This window comes from Lissotriton vulgaris, chromosome 1_1 (genome assembly GCF_964263255.1).
Source record: "Lissotriton vulgaris chromosome 1_1, aLisVul1.2, whole genome shotgun sequence".
In the NCBI taxonomy this organism is placed as follows: Eukaryota; Metazoa; Chordata; class Amphibia; order Caudata; family Salamandridae; genus Lissotriton; species Lissotriton vulgaris.
Window position 1 is genome coordinate 77,610,162 of NC_141685.1, and position 17,897 is coordinate 77,628,058.

The 17,897-nt window shown below is 42.1% G+C and overlaps 1 pseudogene; it reads left to right on the forward strand.

Annotated features, from left to right (window-relative positions):
* Window positions 1-857: 857 nt before the first annotated feature.
* LOC147737403 (uncharacterized) lies at window positions 858-12,198 on the forward strand (annotated as a pseudogene).
* Window positions 12,199-17,897: the final 5,699 nt, after the last annotated feature.

Below are 17,897 nucleotides of genomic sequence, written 5' to 3' on the forward strand. Positions count from 1 at the left end.
GCTCTCCTGCAGTGTTAGCAATACAGGATGAGTTAATAAGCACGAAAAGGAAAGGGGTGTTCAATGAGGTTTCTCCATTCGTTGAATCTTCCCTGCAACCCTGTGAACCCCACACTACTGATACAATAGTCCTGTGTGTTCAAGCTTGTGTTAAGGGTACTACTTTGGGATGTTGGAATGTGGCGGGTATAGAATCTTGTATATGTATACCTGATTGGGCTGACTTCATCAGTCATGGTGATATTTGGTCTTTTCAGGAGACATGGTCAACCCATCCAGTTTTTCTTCCAGGTTTTTTGAACTTCAACAAACCCGCAGTTAGAGGCCAAAGAGGCAGGGCTATGGGGGGCCTCACTGTTTGGGTTCGTCAAACTGTAGGGGTTTCTGTGAAGGAAATTTATATTGACTGTCCTGATATCCTTATAGTAAACATGAAATTTAATAGTGGGCTGGATATTTTGTTGTTTAATGTATATGCCAGAGGAACCCCGGGTGGTCGTGTATCACCCACCCTAACATGTCTAGATGAATTCCTTGGCTCTACCAATTCAGTGGGTCAGGTGGTTGTAATGGGCGATTTTAATATTTGCTTCGAACCTCTAAGCAGGGAGGAAGGGATGCTAACTGAGGCTGAGAACATGATGTGGGGTATTCCACAACTCGAGCTACCTCCCATTACTAAGTGGTCCCAATGCGCTACTTTTATCAAAGGCCTATGTCTGAATTGGGGGTTGCGCGCCCTAAACGGTCGTACAAGATCGGATAGATTGGGCAGCCCAACATTCTTCAATGGCAGGCATAGTAGTCGCATTGATTATATTCTAGTCGATACATCCCTATGGCCCTTGGTGACGGACATGGCAATCAGACCACGTCCTGAAAGTGATCACGAACCACTCATCGCAGAACTGAAGGACTTTAGTTTTGCCGGGCCGATTGTGCGACACTCTAAACTCGTTCAAGAGGCCGTGGCACTAACTAATGATATGAGGAGGGTTCGATGGCCAAAGGTTGCTGTAGACGGGAGTGCACGTAGTAAAATAAGAACCCTGGTATCCAGCTCCCTACGGGAACTAGAGAAGTGTGATGATCCGAACCGGACAAATCCCAAAATCTTAGACGTTCATGCCAGCCTGTTTGCATCCCTAAAGACACTATTTGTTAAAATTGTAGCCAAAAAGGGCTTAGGAAAGACGAGGAAACCTGCGAACTGGTTTGATGAAAATTGTGTCAATTCCCATTCAAACTTGTTTAAAGCACTAAAATCTAGGAACCCAGCCCTTATCAAAGCCTGCAGGAAGGCTTACAGTGAAGCTAAACGGAGGGCCAAAGCCGCATGGGATGATGAGCGCTGGGCTCTCCTTGTTGATGCCTGCGGCTCTGGGAACCTCACGCAATTTTGGCATCTCCTCAAATGGGGACAGTCCCGGGACGATCGACCTAGCCCTGCTTCTGTTGATCAACTTACTTGGGTATCCCACTTTGAGGAACAGTTTAGGTGTGTTAGGGAGGGGGATGCTCCCATTAGCTGGCCACTGACCTGTGATACCCTTGTGTTTTCTGCCAAAGAGGTTGAAAACGTTCTGAATGCCATCCCTAGGGCCAAAGCCCCCGGTCCGGACTGCATCCCAGCAGATATTTTCCAGCAGGACCAAGACTTATGGGTACCTTATCTACTGTATTTGGCAAACTCTTTGGCTAGGGGTGCAAAGGTGCCTGATTCATGGGCGGGTGCCGAGATTTTGCCCATCTTCAAGAAGGGTGATCGGTCGGTTCCCTCCAACTACCGGCCGATCAGCCTTATTGACGCGGTACAAAAGATAGTTTCTCGTCTTGTCCATTCCAGGGTCCAGGCATGGATTGAGGAATTTAATGTACTCACTCCTCTCCAAGCAGGGTTTAGACCCCACTTAAGCACCCTGGATCAGGCTTTCCGCTTTATGCTTCTACACTGGAAGACGGTCACCCTTGGTAAAGGAAACTTATTTGCGGCAATTGTAGACCTTCGGTCTGCGTTTGACCTTGTCCCGAGGGCTGGGCTCTGGAATAGCCTTCTAGAAATGGGTATGCCTCCCACTTTGGTCCGCATTATAGTTAATCTTCATGCAGAGACGTATGCCTTTGTAAGATGGGGCAAACCTGGTGAGGTGACTAAGAAATTCCCTGTGTTGAAAGGTGTCAGACAGGGCTGCGTTTTGGCACCAACCTTGTTTTCTTTATATATTAATAGAGTCACCAAGTATTTCGACGGATTTCCCACTGATGCTCCGAGTTTGGCTGGCATGAAAATCCCCCTGCTCATGTTCGCAGACGACACTCTCCTGATTTCACGAACCAGACAGGGCCTCCAGCTTGCACTGTCGAGGTTTGAGAGTTTCTGCAGCGAACATGAGCTTGAGGTGAACGTAGCTAAAACCAAATTTATGGTGATGAGGGGGCACAAACAGGTCAGGGCCAGGGTTACAATGGGGGACACCCCCCTGGAGCAGACCAAGCACTTCACCTATTTGGGCGTTACCTTCAGTGACACCCTTAGCTGGACCCATCAGATTGAGCTCATGACCCTGAAACATCAACAGTTGGGCGGAGCCTTGATTAAGGAACATAAAGGGTCATTCACGAAGCCCATGTCACCGCTGATGAAGATCTATGGAGGGAAGGTATTGTCAGCGGTGTTATATGGAGCAGAGCTATGGGGTGGAAGTAATCTGGAATCCCTGAAACATGCCCAAAATAAGTTTTTAAGGATGGCAACTGGTCTGCCCCAGTCAACTCCACTAATCCCTTTATTATTTGATCTGGGCTGCCACTCGGTGGTCGACTATGCTAAATTTCGTCCCTTATCATTCTGGCGACGCCTGTGGACAACGCCAGAACTACACCACTATGCGGAAGCTTGTCTGGAGGTAAAAAATAGTCCTGGAGCCACTAAAATTGGTTGGCTAAAAGATCTTAAAGCCACTCTACTATCTTTGGGCCTCATTGAGTTGTGGTCTTCGCCCGAGACAGCCAAATTCCCACCAAAAAATGAGCTTAAAAAATGCTATTGGGATTGGGTGACGCACAACATTTTTTCAAATACGAGCTCGAGCAGTCTCTCTGGACTATTTATGGTTCACAAAGATTCACCCAGGTTAGAAAGGTACTGGGAAACCTTTACCAAACCTTTGGACCGTAAACTTTTTTTTCAATTTAGATGTGGTACTCTTCCCCTGGGGGAGTTCACGAAAAAGTGGGGAATGGGCAGTATGGGGCTTTTTGTTAACTGTCAGGGCACAGGGGAAAGTCTTTCTCACTTTTTGTATGTGTGCCCACTATATTCAGCCCCCAGAACCAAGTGGCTCAAACCAATATGTAGACTACTAGGTACCAGATCGGCTGTTGAAGCCTTGAGACTGTTAAAAACGAATCTGGATCCACTTATTGTTGTGGGGGTTGCTAAGTTCCTTGGGTGGGCATGGGTGATCAGATGCAGGTTTATCAAACACATAACAGCGGAGATTGCCTAAACTTTTTTATATGCATTGTGATAATATGGTCATGCACGATACCATTTTAAATTTTTGTATAGTTCTGTATGAAGTCAACTCGATGCCGAATATTTAATACTGGTTTTATATGTTCTTGTGTATTTGTATTTATGTCTTTTATGATGAATCAATCGAATAAAGACTTCTTGAACTGAACTGACATCACCACTCAAGCTTCATCAGCACACGTACACAGGACAAAAACCATTCAAGTTCAGTGAATGTGTCAAGAGCTTTAGTAGGTTATCAGAACTACAAAGACACCAGCAAACACACACAGGAGAAAAGCCATTCAAGTGCAGTGAATGTGTCAAGAGCTTTAGTAGGTTATCAGAACTACAAAGACACCATCGAAAACACAGAGGGGAAAAGCCATACCATTGCATTGAATGTGGGAAGAGCTTTAGTCAAGTTTCAAGTTTTCAAGTTTTTATTTTTATGATAACGGAACTCTGTCGAGATCCACATAACAGTTTTAGCAGTAAAGTAAAAAAGAAAAAGAAACAATTTTCAATACATATTTAAATAGAAATGTCAATACAGTGTTAAAAAACATTTAAAGAAGGAAAACAATTTAAAGCAAAACATTTCGTTAGGAGGATTAAACATAGCTACAATGAAATCATAAGCAGTAAAAATACCCAGCTGAAAACACAGAGGTTTTACCCATTTACGTCTGTGTACCATAAGGGCTGGGCAAACAAAAACTACATGGTATAAATCCTGGGGATAAAGTTTACAGAGGTCACAGGTATCTGTACCACCATGCCATTTAGACAACAAACAATTCAATGGGAGTAAATCATATCTTAACAGTAAGATAAATCGCCTAACTGCATGAGGAAGATTCCAGCCTAAATATGGTTGAAATTTTTTAATTTCACAAGAGTTACCGAGGGTGAACATTCCTCTCTTAGACTTTCGGATCGTACTATCAGCTCTAAAACTCAACTCCCAAGATGAAGTTTTTAAAGATAATTTTAATTGGGGAGTTGATAGTGTAAAAAGACTTTGTTCATCAATCTGTAATAGAGAAATTGCCTGTCTAAAGTTTTTTACTATAGAGGAATAAACATTATAGGAACCCAGCAGTTCTTTTTTTATTTGAAACCTCAGGGTGCCAGGTTTTCCTTCAGCAATATAAAAAACCCATCTCACAACACTCGCCACTGCCTGGGACCGTGCACTACGTAGACCAAACTCTTGTCGCAACGATGACGTAGAGCTTGCAGTATTTACAGAGGCTAGATTACGAAGAATTCTTCCCTCAATAGAATCCAGGAATTTCCAGCATGCCATGTCCACTATCTCTAGTCCGAAGATTAGAGATGCGGGGATTTTTGCCCGATAGACTTCGAGCAATATAGAAAAATGCCTTCGACCTGTCGCCTTGTATAAGGAGATAAGACTCCTCCCTTGAGCGAGAGCTTTCCTACCATTCTTCTCTGTATGGGTTTTTTCTGAGAGATTACTCGTGACGATCTTCCCAAGGAAGGGGTAGGATTTAACTACTTCTAATCTTTCCCCCCCGACAGACCAGAAATAATCGCTGTATTTAGGTTTTCTCCTTCCACAGAAGCACATTATTTTACTTTTTGAGATGTTAATTTTTAAAAAGTGGGCCACGGAGTAGGAGTACAAACTTTTTAAACGATTATTCAGACCCTTTGGGGTGAGGTCTAGAATTATAATATCGTCAGCATACATTAAGCATGCGATGGATAATCCCCCTAATACAGGGGCAATACCATTACTCGTGGCTAACATAGCCTTAGGTAAGTCCGCAATGTATAAGGAAAATAACAGTGGGGCCAGGAGGCAGCCCTGTTTAAGCCCATTATTGGTAGATATTATCCTGGAAAGTCCTCTATCACCACCCATTAAAACTCTGCACCAGGTGTCAGTATGGAGTTCAATAACTAGTTTCAATAGGCTCGGGGGCATTCCTAATTTTATTAGCTTACTCCAAAGCAGAGCTCTTTCCACCTTGTCAAAGGCCGTAGAGAAGTCAATAAATGCTCCATAAAGACCTCCTCTACGGACAGTGACATATTTTTCAATTAAAATTTGAAGAGCAGTAGAGTTATCTAAGGTACCGTGGTGTTTTCTAAATCCAGTCTGCTCTAGTGGAAGAATTGCAGACATGGTCACCCAGTCATTTATAGAATTCAATAGACACTTGGTGAAAACCTTGCCTATAGCGTCTAGGAGAGCTATTTGTCTATAATTTTCAGGAGAATCCCTGGCACCCTTTTTGTAGATAGGAATTAGCAAGCTCCCTTTCCAAGAATGTGGAACAATGCCATTATTATAACAGGCTTTAAAGACGGGGTATAGAATTTTTCCCCATAAGGCACTATGAGTTTTCAATACAGAAATTGGAATTTCATCTGGGCCGAGGGCACCGGACGAGCGGAGAGCTTTAATTGCAGTTTCAATTTCTAATTCGGAGGGAGGATCATAAGGACATAGATCTTCCTGCAATTTATTACGATCAAACTCCTCGCCATTACTACTATATAGACCCTGAACAAAATTTACCCAAGTCTGCTCATTTATTGATATCGGAGAGGGTCTGGCTCTCACCCCACAACCCTCCCCAATTAGTGACCAAAAGGTCTTAGTCCGACCATTCTTGGCTGCTTCCCGTAATTTACACCAAAGAGCGTCTTCCTTCTGACGTTTTAATCTGACCTTCAGCCTGTTTCTTCTCCTCTTCAAGAGTGAAATTCTTTGTCTACGGTCTGGAGAGGGAGAAAGGTATTGGGCCCTTACCAGCTTATTTATTTCCTTATTTAAATTAAGGAGATCAGAGGGAATTTTATGCATTACCTTAGCTGTTAGTTGCTTTTGAGCTTTTAATTTTAAAATTTGTAAAAATGACGTAAAGCAGTCTAATTCTCTGCCTTCCCATAAAGCTAAATTATCTACTGTATATTCCAGTAAGTTGGACAGATTTTTAATAGTCCCAGGGTTCCAATAGCACTTCCTGCTTTTAGTATTAAAGTTCAATAAATCATCCCCGATTTTCCAGTGATTTTTGGGAGATGATACATTCAACTTCAGCATCAAGACATTATGATCACTAAGATCGGTGGCTAACACTACCAGGTCCTTCAAAAAATTAAAAAATGTGCTATCGACAATCACATAATCCAAAATTGAACCACCATTTCCTGATTTATGTGTTAAATGAGCAGGACTGTCAGAGGGAAACCTCCCATTGGCTATAATACAGTCTGCTTCGGTTAAGCTCTCTAAGATTAATTTCCCTCTTTTATTTGTTTTAATATTCTTTGGGAATATGGCTTTTGGTATCTGGAACATTTCCTCCTTTGTTTTGTTTCTAAATAACCCTAAAGCTCCATTTGATATTTTTGCATTTAAATCACCCACCAGTATAATGTGTGGAGGGGGACAGGATTCCTGTAGGTTAAGGATGAAGGAGCAAATCGTCTTAATACCACAGTTATATTTTAAATCAGGAGGTAAGTAAGCATTTATTATTATGACCGATTTGTTCGAGCCATCATTCAGGAAATTTATTAATGTGATCGCCTGGAATAATTTATTCGAATCTACAAAGTGGGTATAATTCCATGTTATTTTGTTAGATAGCAAACAAGCTAGCCCACCTTTGGCTCGGCCTCTAATAGAGGGAGTGGCGCTAATCTCTAGCACATAATAATCTTTCATGGCTGGAAAGTGCCCTATTAACCAGGTTTCCTGCAAGCAGATTATATCTGCATCTAAAGAGTTTAAAAATAACAATTTATCGGAACTCTGGGTTAAACCAGCAACGTTCCATGAAATTATTTTTGAGTTATCGCTAAAGATTAGGATTGACTCCGAATGAAGGACCCGATTTATTCGACAGGATAGAGGGTAACCAACTCCACTCAAAATCAGCATCTTTTACCCTAGTCTGTTTTAACGAGAGTGGATTATTAACTATCACTTGTCGCTTATTTTTTTGTATCCGTATTTTCAACTCTTCATTCTTTACAGGAAGATTATCCAAAGAATAGGCTTTCGACCCCTGATAGGTTAACAATCCTTTACAGTTTTGGCCGACTAATTTGGCCGGTATGTGAGTATCAACATCAATTCCTCTTATTTGAAATTCTTCTGCCCACTGGAGAATGTGGTTTAATACCAGTTTGGAGTAAAATTTCACACGAGCTATCTTTCCATTATTCGAAGTTATTAGATTTACAACATCTATATCTGCCGAGTGGATTAATTTTAGGCTCTCTATTTCCTGGAAACAATTAACTAATACAGATCTATTTAAAATCAGGTCTGGATCAAAGATGGGAATAAAATCAAGAAAGAGAGTATCTACGTATTCTCTAGTCTTAGGGGCTGTCTTACATGTAATTTCAGGTACAACAACTTGTGAAAAAGGAATAGCCAAAGGATTTAGAATTGCTCTTGAAACTGAATCAGAAGTAGGAGTTAGATTTAAATCATTTACAATAGTACGTTGAACATCAGCGTATTGCTGATTTGTGTGGCTTATTGGTTCTTGTTGTACTACTGAAAGAGTTACCTTTGGACTTGACACTAGTTCATTTGATGTATTGGGATCCGAATCGACCAGATTGGAGTTGTTTATTAGAGAATCTTTAACATTTTCGAAAATGATTTTCCGTTGTCTCTTTTTATAGAATCTACGATTTAGTTTTCTTTTTTTCCCTTTTTGTTTTTTAGATACCTTTATTTCGAATTTGTTCTCATCGGAGGGGGGCACTTTATCCACTATGGCCAATGAATTTAGGGTTTCTTTATTTGTTTGGGGGACAAAAATAGGAAAGATAGGAGGTAAGGTATTACTCTCTTTATTCTCCAAAAGCGGAGAAGTCTTAATCTCTTGTCCAATAAGAGCGGCACAATTATTTTTAATTAAATTCCCATTCCTTTGTATGGGAGAGTGGATCGGAACTATAAGATCTGTATTAGTCTTACCCGAAAAATCAGACGCAGTAGGCAGGTCAGTTATTATTTTATCCTTTATTTCATATTGTTGTTCCTCACCTAAATTTTGAGGGGAATTTGATATTTTTGGGTAGATGATATCTTCCAGTCCTGTATGATTACTCAATAGTGCCTTTAGGATCAGAGTTACTGTGTCAAAGACATTATCTGATCCATTTACTAATTTTTCCAAGAGTATTAAGATAGAAGAAATTAGTCGCTCTAGAGTAGATAAGGAATCGGAGATTACATTATTTTCTCGTACGTAAGAATTATGCCGATCATTATCTTGATTTTGGTCGTGAGAGGGACTAACAAATAGATTCATTTCTGGGGTAGAAAAATCTGATTTATGAGAGGGTGTGCTGCTGTATAGATGCAACATAGGAGTAGCCATAATATCCTGTCTTGGGGTAAGATTCTGAATTAGAACTTTCTGGGACTCAAGATTAATATCAGGAAGGGTGTAGTCCTCTGGAGGAATATGCAGCGGGGATGATGAACCAGGGCATATATTTTGATCATTATTTAAAAAGGGAGAAGGATTATGAGCTATAATTAATAATGGGGAACCTTGATTTACCTCTTTAGTTACCAAGTTTTGGGTTTCTGGAGGGGGAACTATATCTTGTTCTTGATTCTTATAGGTTAACACTTCAGTATGGGATGGGGCTGTAATATCTGGCGAATTACTAACTATCTTATTCATGCAGAAGTCTTGTACCTGATCTTTAACACTAATGATAGTATTATCAGAGTTGACTTCTTCTCGATCCGCTTTGTCTTTACCCTTATCCCATAATGAATATAACTGGCATGTGCTTTTTACTTGTAGCGCTGGCCCGTTTCTATTTCGCAAAGGATTAGATTTGGTTTTAGAACAGGCTCTACCAACTAGCACTCGCCCGGATCTTAGTTTCTTGGTAGTCATCTTGTATATAAAAGACGAGGGCAAATGTGGGACACAATACAATCCTATAAATATCAATATTATAAAATTGAACAGTGAAGATGGAAGATGGAAAAAAAAGAGAGAAAAAAAAAAAAAAAATAAATAAAGGATGAAAAAGTTACCAGTATTAACCTAAATGAAGGATAAAAGGGATGTGTCCCAGCCCAGCCTCTATCAGTCTCTGTCGGTCACAGTCGGTCCCGCCCTTGTCCCGGGCTTCTCCCGGCGCCCTCCCGCGCGCTCCCGCGCAGCGGGTCTCTTCGACTGCTTATGAACTAATAGAGTTATGGGGGGAGGAGCCGGCAGGGAGAGCGCCCCAGCTGATTGCAATTTGGGGAGGTTGCTGGCGCTCCTGGGACAGGTAGTCCTGCGCCAGCAACAGCTCGCAGCCCTGCTTCTCTCACTTTCCCTCGTTAGAGCTTTCAGTCCGCCTTCCTCGCAGCGGGACCCGCGGAGCGGGTACCGCAAGATGTGGGTTGAGTTGAAATAAAAGGAAACGCTCTGGAGAATGTGGCAGCAACTTCCAAGATAGAGAGGAATCCACTGGTGAGCAGAAGGAAAGAGGCTTATCTGCACTGCTGGAGCGAGGGAGGGGCCGGCAGGGAGAGCGCCCCAGCTGATTGCAATTTGGGGAGGTTGCTGGCGCTCCTGGGACAGGTAGTCCTGCGCCAGCAACAGCTCGCAGCCCTGCTTCTCTCACTTTCCCTCGTTAGAGCTTTCAGTCCGCCTTCCTCGCAGCGGGACCCGCGGAGCGGGTACCGCAAGATGTGGGTTGAGTTGAAATAAAAGGAAACGCTCTGGAGAATGTGGCAGCAACTTCCAAGATAGAGAGGAATCCACTGGTGAGCAGAAGGAAAGAGGCTTATCTGCACTGCTGGAGCGAGGGAGGGGCCGGCAGGGAGAGCGCCCCAGCTGATTGCAATTTGGGGAGGTTGCTGGCGCTCCTGGGACAGGTAGTCCTGCGCCAGCAACAGCTCGCAGCCCTGCTTCTCTCACTTTCCCTCGTTAGAGCTTTCAGTCCGCCTTCCTCGCAGCGGGACCCGCGGAGCGGGTACCGCAAGATGTGGGTTGAGTTGAAATAAAAGGAAACGCTCTGGAGAATGTGGCAGCAACTTCCAAGATAGAGAGGAATCCACTGGTGAGCAGAAGGAAAGAGGCTTATCTGCACTGCTTGAGCGAGGGAGGGGCCGGCAGGGAGAGCGCCCCAGCTGATTGCAATTTGGGGAGGTTGCTGGCGCTCCTGGGACAGGTAGTCCTGCGCCAGCAACAGCTCGCAGCCCTGCTTCTCTCACTTTCCCTCGTTAGAGCTTTCAGTCCGCCTTCCTCGCAGCGGGACCCGCGGAGCGGGTACCGCAAGATGTGGGTTGAGTTGAAATAAAAGGAAACGCTCTGGAGAATGTGGCAGCAACTTCCAAGATAGAGAGGAATCCTTTAGCTTTAGTCAGTTATCAAGCCTTCAAAGTCATCAGCGAATACACACAGGGGAAAAACCATTCAAGTGCAGTGAATGTGCAAAGAGCTTTAGTCGGTTATCACACATTCATAATCAGACACACCGAGGGGAAAAACCATTCAAGTGCAGTGAATGTGCAAAGAGCTTTAGTCGGTTATCACACATTCATAATCAGACACACCGAGGGGAAAAACCATTCAAGTGCAGTGAATGTGCAAAGTGCTTTAGTGAGTTATCAAGCCTTTAAAGATATCAGCAAACCCACGCAAGGGAAAAGCCATTGAAGTGCAGTGAATGTGCGCAAAGCTTTATTCACTTATCAGACCTACAAAGACATCAACGAACACACACAGGGGAAAAACCATTCAAGTGCAGTGAATGTATGAAGAGCTTTAGTCGATTATCACACCTTCAAAGTCATCAACGAACACACACAGGGGAAAAACCATTCAAGTGCAGTGAATGTGCAAAGTGCTTTAGTCAGTTATCAGACCTAAATAGTAATCAGCGAACACACACTGGGGAAAAACCCTATCATTGTAGTGAATGTGACAGTAGTTTTCGCAGCTCTTCAGCATTAAGGAATCATCAGCGAACTCACACAGGAGAAAAAGCATTCAAGTGCAGTGAATGTGGGAAGAGCTTTAGTCGATTATCAAACCTCCAAGCACATCAGCGGACACACACAGGGGAAAAACCCTATCATTGCAGTAAATGTGATAGTAGTTTTCGCTTCTCTTCAATATTAAGGAATCATCAGCGAACACACACAGGAGAAAAACCATTCAAGTGCAATGAATGTGCAAAGTGCTTCAGTAAGTCTTCACACCAACAAAATCATCAGCGAACACACAGGAGAAAAGCCATTTAAATGCTGTGAATGTGGGAAGAGCTTTAGTAAATTAGAAAATCTAGAAACACATAATCGAACTCACACAGGGGAAAAACCATATCATTGCAATGAATGTGAAAGCATTTTTAGTCGTTACTCAACATTAAGGATTCATCAGCGAACACACACAGGGGAATAGCAATTCAAGTGCAGTGAATGTGCAAAGTGCTTTAGTCACTTATCAAACCTACAAACATATCAGCGAATGCACACAGGGGAAAAACCCTATAATTGTAGTGAATGTGACAGTAGTTTTCCCTTCTCTTCAGCATTGAGGTATCATCAACGAACTCACAAAGGGGAAAAAGAATTCAAGTTCTATGAATGTGGGAAGAGTTTTAGTCGATTATCAGAGCTACAAAGCCATAAGCAAACACACACGGGGAAAACATAGAAGGGCACTGAAAGTGTGAAGGGCTTTTATCAATGTTCAATCCCACACAACCCTCTGTGAATACACTGATTCATTTAAGTGAAAGGAAATAATCCTAGAGATGCAGAGACTCCGAAAAGATTTTAAGAACATCAAAAATAATATTTACCCATCGGAGGACATAGACAAGAGCTGAACAGTGCAAGTATTATGAGAGGAATGAATTACGGAAAAATATTAAATTCAAATTATGTAGGACATTGAAATACCAGATTATAGAAGACTGGACTAGCAGTAAAGAAGAAAAGCAGATAACAGTATTTGCAGAATTATAAAAGTGTTTGTGTTCAGTGATTGTTCACTTCTGTAAACATAGTAAAGCAACATGATGTATCAGGATACACAATGGTAGACGAGCAAATTGTGGAGTAAAAGAAAAGAAACATTCTTGATTTTTATTTGGTGAAGAAGAGATATAAAGAAAAACATTCAATTGCATCTGATCACACTACCTGTAAAAGCAATACTGAACAATACTGGGACTAACAACGGTAATTTCAGCTAACTTGTCGGATTAAAACCTGTAAACCCAACGCACCCAGAGTGGACATGTTGTAAGAGCTCTGGAGATGGAAGCTTCTTTGGTAAAATGTATGTATTACTATTAACAAATGCCACTGCAGTATATATAATGAACTAAAACGAAGCAACGGTGTTCAAGAAATAACCTATTTTTAGATATAACAGAGCATATACCTTGTTTTTAAGTAAGTTTTGCTGCACCTTTTACACACTGTTATCGGTTGATGGATCAGCTTGTGCCTCAGGCCTTTTAACACCGTGTGACGCGTGGCTCCTCTGAAGCTTGGCTCTCTCTATTCATTTGGTGATTTGCCATACTCTACTTTTTACCAGAATTGAGCCACTGTAAGCAGCAGAATAATGTGGTGAAATAGTAAAATCTCACATCAAAAGCATACATGTGCCAGGACAATCAGTTGCACTCCCAGCAACTCGTCTTCTACACTGATTGTCCCTTGGTCTCAAATGTTCTGAAGAATTTGTTGTATGAATGCCAGAAGTGAAAGTGACATTCATGAAGCTAAAGCTAACAGGAGTGTATGGGAGATAGAGAAGGGGAGAGATAAAGAGAGCAAGAGAAATAAAGAAAGGGGGAGAAAAAGAGAGAAATGGAAGGGGGGGAACAGCTAGTGATATTTATTCACCTAAAAATAGAAGAAGCAGCCAAATAAATGTCAATGTGTGACATCACCAGAAAAAACGGGCTGAATACCTGTGAATTTGTATATTTATTTTTAATAGCTATAGACCCATGTCATGCCAATAAACAGGGCACAAGTAAGGAAAATAGTGAAGGAGCCCATTATCATATGCAAATCACAATGACGTCACATGTAGTGCGTCACAAGAAGTGATGTCAGGCCCTTATAATAATTTTCACTTGAAAAGTCGACGGCCTGATTTAAAAAACAAGAAACTTAAAATAATGTAAAAAGGTTTTGGTATCAGTTTTTATACATCATGTGTTTTTCCCACTATCAGTTTGTAACTAAACTCGGAAAAGGCTGAAAGTGTAAATATTTTTAAACAGATATGTGGAACTTGGAAATTACATTTTTAAACAGTTTTTAGTGAATAAATAATATGTGCTTTTAATTTGCGTTTGTTTCCTGACGTTGTTCTTTATCCAGCCCCTAAGCTCCAAAGTGTTTCACATTTACTGTGTATTAAGCAATAGAAAGGCTCGTTTTGTCTAGATCTCTATTCCTCTTGTATCACTCACACTAAAAAATATTAGGGACTATTGGGCTATTTTCCGGTCTGGCATGCTCAAACCGGCATGCCGGACCAGAACAGAGCCCATTAGTAGGAGTTTTGCCGACGTCTGTCTGTGATAATAAACACAGTGGAGCTGGTAAAGTTTTTTACTTACGGATAGAACCTTGGAGAGAGGATGCGCAACATATACAGCCATTTGAGTCTACTCCTATTTGTGCAAAAGAAATGACACAAAAGGGCCTGGTATAGGATAATAATTTGCTTCCCTGCACAGACAGTACACTGTTCCAATATTTGGAGGCATTGCTAAAGGCTGCACGAAGGCTGTTCGAATTGTCGTACTTGAAATGATTTCTCCACTGGCTTGGTAGCTACAGATTAACCCATTTTGGTTTGTTGTTTGAGATTCATTTTATAACAAGTATTGGTCCTGAAGAAGGTGGTGTTGCCACTGAAACGCGCGTAGACCAACACATCACCCATGAGGAACGGCCCCTGAGAGGCAGTGACATCACAAACAACTGATGTTTAAGACCTTCCAGTAGTGTACTGTTTGCTCTTTAGGCATTTGTGGGACCCGTCATAGGGTTGAAACTCTTCTTCTTTTAGCTATGAATGAGAGTGTATGAGTGTCTGCACTGCCACACCGGTATTGACTAACTCCTCCCTTCAACGCTAGTACTAGTGAAGTAGTGTGGCTCACTGGTAGTGAAGTAGTGTGGCTCACTGGTTAGAGGCGGCAGACCCGAGAGCAGAGGACGGCCCGGGACCAGGGTTCGATTCCCGGCGCAGCAGGTTTCTGGACCAGGGTCAGCGGACTCGATAATTCTCTCGCCTCGGTGCCCACTCTGATCAGCGATCACACTCGGCAACTCTGGGCATTAGCTTGCCTCATCTTCACTAACGGCCCCACCAGACCGCCGGGGATGCCTGGTCTCACCCTGGAGATACCCATTAAGGGACCATCTCTCAGGGAAGCCAGGAAGGGTTTCGCAGCGGTCGAAGCGCCTTGGGACCCTACGGGTAAGTAGTGCGCTATATAAATACCAATACATTGACATTTACATTTACAGTACTCTCACACGTATGGTGTAGGGACACATATGTTCGCGACTATCATTTTACATGGCTGGACTTCTGTCAGTTGCGTCTATAGTAGTCTCCCCTTCTGGGCTCATGTGCTTTAATTCCCTTTTAGAGCTATTGTGCATGACTTGTCTCTTCCCTATAAATTTTGGTTCCCATTACATCTGTTCCCCTACTCAGCTTGCCATTGATTATGTGTAATACTCAAGAGTCTCCTCTCATTTTCTCCATTGTACTACATAAATTTTGCACTTAGTGTGTTTGTGTTAAGAATTAACATGTAATTTTGCTCAAGTATATTTATTTACATTGCATTTCATGTTTCCACCTTTTGATGTCACCCCAACACCAATATTCACCACTATTTAGTATTGTTTCTCATTATCATTCCACAATGGTTCTTTTGCTCTCTCCCTTGTGCAGTCACGATTTTTACGCCACGGGGCCTGTCTCCATACTAAGTCACATTTACATTTGTCTGTCCACTTTTCTTCCTAGGGTTTCCACGTGCTATTGGGGGTCTCGATATATATTTCCCCTTTGTTGTGTTTATCTTGGTTTTTTGCAACAACTAATTCTATGATTTTCTATTATTTTACTATATGTTGTGTATCTTCCCCAGCCCTGAAGAAGTCAAGGGTTACTTCCCTTATGTGACGAAACACCTGTTGGCTGGTTGTGTTTCTTTGTTGCATTATTAAATACATTTGCATATTATGCTGGTTTCGACCACAGATATTCGTACAATACGAGACATTTCAACCATTGTTATAACCTTATTACATGTGCCCATGACTGTGCTTTCAGAATGTGCATATACTCTGAGCAAACGAGATATGCGGTCGATTTTATTCTAGCTAAGAGCGGTGGTGCGCAATAATAGGAGAGCAGTGTGTGGTCGGTATCGCGAATAAAGGAAAGGAATATAACTCAGCATATTTTAGACATTTTGTAAAATGTTCGAGGAATGAAGAGCGGTAATTTGAGTTGGTCTTTATTTGGTGGTTGGGGTTGGATTCTAGAAAAGGTGACATATTTAATTGTTCTTTTAATTTGTTGCTGTGTCTTGATTCAGTGTCTTCCCTTATGCTGTTCATACTGTGCTACATATTTCTCGCCCAAAAGGATTTCAGTTCATGATATTAATTCAACTATAATGCTTCATAAGGAGCCTGATACTATTATGCAAATAGATGAGGGTGTTTTTGGTTCAACTACTTCTCTTGCAGGTTCTGTTCCTGATGTTACTCGTACTACTGATGTTAAGTGTCATTTTCTTCCACTCATTTGCTATGCATATATACATATATTCGTACTTGACATGTTATCGCTTGTATTCATCTATTGTCTCTACTTTTATATTTGTAACGACCTTTACCTGATAGCAAGAATAAAGATGTCCGCGTTAGCTAATAAATGCTAAAAGGGGGGTCTGTTAGAGTTGAAATGTATTACTCCCATATTACTCCTATTTTACCTGATATTATGTTAGCATTTAAGTAGCTATTTCGTAATATATTCTTGCTGTAGGCGAATGCAATTAATAAGTACAGATGTTACGTTAGGTAGGTTGACATCTGTTCCACCATTTTAGCTTTCGAAGACGCCATTTTGTCACTTGAAACCTTTACCAGAACTGGTCCTTGGTAAGTTTTGTTTCTCAAAGGTTGAATCTTGCTTGTTAATGCATGCCTTTTCTGTTACATAGAGGCCTTCTCCCACCTGTCTAGTGGGGAGGATAAGATAGACGACCTTGGGCAGTAGGTAACTTGTGCCAGGCTGTGGAATCGAAACATATGTTCTGTACCCCCATTGTATTATGACGGCTACCAGTGTTTTTCCATAATAGGCAGGTCTTTGTGAGCTCTGAAAAATACATAATGTAACTTTATGACTGTAAGAGTCAGTCCCGCGTCAGCCATCATAGGAGGATGGTCAGATTGATTTCCAGTGCAGGGTACTTTGTGAATAAACTAGTTTGCTTCTATTCTCTACTGTGTCATTAACTCTTCATTCTTTGAAGTTTAGAGGAGGTCGAGAGTGACCCGGGTGGCCCTAGTTGGGTCACTTCCTCCACAACATTTAGTCTTTTCTTTTTACTGGTCTCCACCTCTGTCCATGGCATTTATTCTTCAAAGTGCAGAGCCAGGTTTCTGATGCTATCAGGTACCTGCCTCTATTGGCAGTGCTTTAAAGGGAACTACAGAACTGCAGGTACTCACTCTCCAGCGTACCTGCTTGCTGCTCAGAAGGGCCATACTCTCCCATTACAGGTATCCTACCAATACTGAGAAGTGCAGGTGCTCTCCCTTGTGAAAGGAAGAGGTGCATGTGCTGTCCCTTGTGAATGAAAGAAGTGCAGGTTTTGTCCCTTGTGAATGAAAGAAGTGCAGGTTTTGTCCCTTGTGAATGAAAGAAGTGCAGGTGTCTCCCATGTGAATGAACGAAGTGCAGGTTTTGTCCCTTGTGAATGAAAGAAGTACAGGTGCTGTCCCTTGTGAATGAATGTAGTACTGGTGCTGTCCCCTGTGAATGAATGAAGTGCAGGTGCTGTCCCTTGTGAATGAAAGAAGTGTGCAGGTGCTATCCCTTGTGAATGAAAGAAGTGCAGGTGCTGTCCCCTGTCAATGAAAGATGCGCAGGTGCTGTCCCCCGTGAATGATAGAAGTGCAGGTGCTGTACCTTAGGAATTAAAGAAGTGCAGTTGCTGTCCCTTGTGAATGAAAGAAGTGCAGGTGCAGTCCCTTGTGAATGAAAGAAGTGCAGGTGCTGTCCCCTGTGAATTAAAGAAGTGCAGGTGCTGTCCCCTGTGAATGAAAGAAGTGCAGTTGCTG